The sequence below is a fragment of the Lycium barbarum genome, chromosome 11 (genome assembly GCF_019175385.1).
Source record: "Lycium barbarum isolate Lr01 chromosome 11, ASM1917538v2, whole genome shotgun sequence".
NCBI classification, from domain to species: Eukaryota; Viridiplantae; Streptophyta; class Magnoliopsida; order Solanales; family Solanaceae; genus Lycium; species Lycium barbarum.
The window spans coordinates 1,692,048-1,696,640 of NC_083347.1; positions in this window are offsets into that span (position 1 = coordinate 1,692,048).

Here is a 4,593-nt window from a genome sequence, read left to right on the forward strand (position 1 = left end):
AACAACATCTAAGGTAATATATGTAAAACACATGACTAACATCTTATTAACTTGAATTAATTCTCACTATTATAAATATTAATAATAACGTTACTATGTGGAGTAAATGCAACAATTATAAAAAAAAGGCAAGACTAGATTTTTTTTATTTTTTATGTATGTGTATATATGTAAGGTCTCGGATTATAATTTAGCTTTAGGCGATTAATTTTATTGAGACACCCTTGATTGTTATACATTAGCTTGAGGTCGTTGTCTTATCTTAAAATTCCGAACCCCCAGATCTCAAATCCTTGCTCCGCCTCTGGTGGCAGCTAGCCATTGGAATATGAGCCTAGGATGATGTTTATATCTAGTGGCGGAGCCACACTATGCCGAGGGTGTTCATCCGAACCCCCTCGGCAGAAAAAAACACTGTTTTTACAAGGTTAAAATTATTTATATATATAGTAGATATTGAACCCCCTTAGGCTTCTTCGTATGTTTACTTTTTTATATTTTGAATCCCTTCGGCGGAAATTCTGACTCCGCCACTATTTATATCAATGCTATAATATACTATGTGCTCTTATTTTTTTGACTTTCTATGCATATCTTGCTCATTGCTAATTGAATTTAGGCAAATCCTATACTATATTGTCTTCATTTTTGACTTTTCTATGCATATCTTGCTCATTGCTGACTATATTTTAGCAAATTCATTTCTTTTTAGGCTGGGGTTACTTTTTGGTGGCTCCAAAGCAACTCTGCGTCCAAAAAGTATATGGAGAAGATAGAGCTTATCAAGAAAGACAACATTGCTGAATTTGTTTCCATGGAGGAGAAAATAGAGCTTCTCAAGAAAGACAACATTGCACAGGGTTGAGCATGAGGTCTCTAAAAACCATGCCCAACTCAAAGTCATGCAAATTCTTAAGAAAAATAGTAGGTTTTAGTGAGTACGTATTTGGCATGAGGCAAGCTTGTATTTTGTTTTGAAAATTTCAAATTATGGGAGGGTATGATCTCATTTTACAGAAAGATGCTGACTTAGGATTTTGATGTGGGAAATTTACGATCTTTTTATTCAATTCTGGCTCTTATTGTTGTTTGAGAACTCATGAATTCAAGTGGCTATGTGCCTGTTGCTTTGCAGAATGATGGAATGAGTGAATCATTATCTGAGGTTTTCATTTCCAAAAAAAGTAGCTTGATGCTACAATTTTAGATTAGTGAATTCTTTTCTACTTATATTTTATCGTTCCTTGATTTAATTCTCTGGCCACATTCTTCCACCTTGCGCAAATTGAAGTAACAAGCAGTAAAAGATTCTCTCTACTTTCGGGCTGTTCACTCAATTTGTTAAAATGTATGAACAATAAAGATTTATCTTTTTCGCCACATCTCTGTGTGTAGAATTTAACATGGATAGGCTGAGTGGCATGGGATGGCAAATACTATGTCTTTTTCAATGGCTTGAGAATTTTGAGTCCTTACTATGGCGATAGGAGGTGGAGGATATCTGAAGAGCTTAACATCTATAAGTTATAAGTAATTGCTTCAGTGTTAGTGAAATCTGATTGTAATTCCTTCATTCTTAATTCTTCCCCTGTACCATTACTTTCATGCATAACTTTCATGCTAAGGTTAGACCATTTAATGATTCATCACTTTTATTTACATAGACTATCAACTACAGATTGCTTGAAATTAAAGCATATACATATAGGTTGACAGCGGTAACCTAGAAACTATAGGTTAAGGAACTAGGAAAAGTGTAACGAACGAAATTTGTTCAAGCTAGCATACTGGACGATCAATCAACTAAAATGACCATAGGCCTATGGGTACACACTTAGGCCATGATTCGTATTTTGATGGAAAACATCTCTTATTTTTCTCAGCTTTCAAAGAACGTTTCCTGAAAATTTGAATCAAGCTTGTCAAGAAATGCTTCCTTTTCGGACATAAACAAAGGGAACACGATGAAAATTCTCAATGTGAAACACCATATCATTTCCTTGTAGAAAACAGTTAGTTAGATGGAGAAATTCTCTTTATTCTGTTTTCCGGTTATTCTGTATTTATGTGAAGATTACATCATAGATGCAGCTCACTTTGGATTAAATAACTCTTTTCAGAGGCAGCACACTATGGACTAAATAACTAAACCAGTGTTGTATCATGACAACCTCGAGATAAGTTGTTTATATCTAGCAAAATTCTTCCATTAGTTTACTCTTCCCTTACCAAAACCATCCTCCAGAAAAGTAGAAGACAAGATGAAAGGGAAATGTGAGTTGCAACAGTCAAGATTGATTTGTTTTGCATCTTGTTTATTTTATTATGGAGTTCCATGTTACTGATTGAATATACCTTTTTGATTTTGTCAAAACTAATTGAATGCCTTAACAAGGAAAGAGATGGAACACACTGGAAAACAAGGAAATACACTAATGCCATTGCCATCAACTTTCTCCAAGTTTAGGTTAAAGAAATAGACAAAGAAAGATGAACTATCTTGTATCTAACTATTTGAGAAGAATGTGTAAGCTTTTCTACATTTTAGTTCCTAAAGATTCCTTCATCTGCTGGGCTTCTCTAAAGACTACATGTTTGGCAGATTGCAGACCTCTTAGACTGTACGGCGTGGTCAGGGGCTGGGCCAGGCTTAATGGATGCTGCCACGCAAGGTGCTCTACAAGCAGGGAAGCCCGTAGGTAGGTTCAAGATAAGTAGAGAAGCAGGGGAATGGACGGCTACAAATTTTCATCCATACTTACCATCAGAATGTTGTCTTACTTGCAGGTAAGGACAGAATCAGATACATAATTTTTCTTATGTTTTTAGGGGTCGTTTGGTCGTTGGTTTGAGTTATGCAGGGTTTAGTTATTCATGTAGTAGCTATTTCATTTTCTATAGTTCTACCCTGCATAAAGTAATACATAAATTTTTTCATAACTTAAACATGTATTAGGTGTGCCGGATTGTAACCTTGTAAACCAGTGGTGTGCCGAATTTTATAAATAGAAATTAAATTTGCAACCAGCTTTAAACATGTCTGACGTTTAAGTAGCTGAAGCAGCATGTTTCCAGTAATAAACTAGCAGCATTGTCAGTTCCAAAAAAGAGCATCTTTAGTCACTGTTCTACAAAATCAGAGATTCTGGATTCGATCCCTAGTAAAGTAAAATTAAAAATCATTTCTCAAGGCAAAGTTTCATAGATATTATGACTATTCGAGCAAAGTTACATAGAAACTATGCCTTGTCCGAAATAGCTCTGCAGAAATTAAGTTACATGCATAAGCTGTGTAGTAATTAATTCTCAAGACATGGTTTCATAGAAACTACACCTATGCGGGCAAAGTTACATAAAAACTATGTCTTGTCCGGTATATTCTGTAGAAATAAAGTTATGTCGAATAACTTAATTTCTATAGAACTATGCCGGACAAAGCAAGTTGCTATGTAACTTTGCCCGAATAGGCATTATTTCTATGAAACCCTGCCTTGTTTTATTTTTTTCGATCACTTTTTTGTTACTTAAAATACCGAAGATGCAACAATTAAAGACCTGCGATTTGAGGGGCAAAAATTAAAGACCACCCCAAGATAGGGCATTCCTACGAATTGCCCGCCAATTGTTCCTGATCTGGCCTGAATCGCTTAATGCTATTGCTCGAGTGAACATTTTGTCTATAGTGAGTAATCCAATACATAATCGCTGATTTTTGTTCAAGCTAAATTTTTGAGAAAAAATATATGTACTCATTGTCAAATCGTATTCTTAACGGAGTTCCAACATGAAATAGCTGGACTCCACGTGTCCAAATTTTTTGGCAAAAAAAGATTCATATTTACCACTCAACTTTTGGCTATGATTAACATAACTCTCAAGTTGAAGCTTTGTTAGGGATCTAGGAAGAAAATGAAACTTTTTGCTAAAGAGGCGATAGATTAGATCAAAAAGGGTAAGTTAACTCAATTTTGAACATTGCATGAGCAAATTTGACCATTTTCCCTATTACCCGATGTTCTGTATACGTTGAAATCTCAATTTCTAAATATTCGCACCTTATAAGACTTTAAACACTTCCTAATAAAAAAATTCATACTCATAACCCTAATTAAGAGTGAAGAAATCTTATCAGTTAATAATACTACATAATTTGACCCTATGTGCTATAATAATAGTGATTTTTTGGACTTAAAAATGTAGATGACGGCGCACATTATTTGGCCCAAGCACGTTGGCGGTGTGTCGTTACAACGACAAACAATTGGTCAAGTCAATACTACTCCCTTCGTCCTGATTTATACGACGTAGTTTGATTGGTCACATAATTTAAGAAATAAAAGAAGACTTTTGAATCTTTGTGGTCTAAAACAAGTCAAAGATACTTGTGTAGTTATAGATTATCTCGTTAAAGTGTAAAGTTTAAAATTAAATTGTTTCCAAATAAGTAAATACTATGTTATTGTTTTTTTGGACGGACTACAAAAGAAAGTGTGTCTTATAAATTGGAACTAAATAAGTACTCCATTTGTCCTAATTTATAGGACACACTTTCCTTTTTAGTCCATTAAAAAAACAATGACACATTTTCTTACG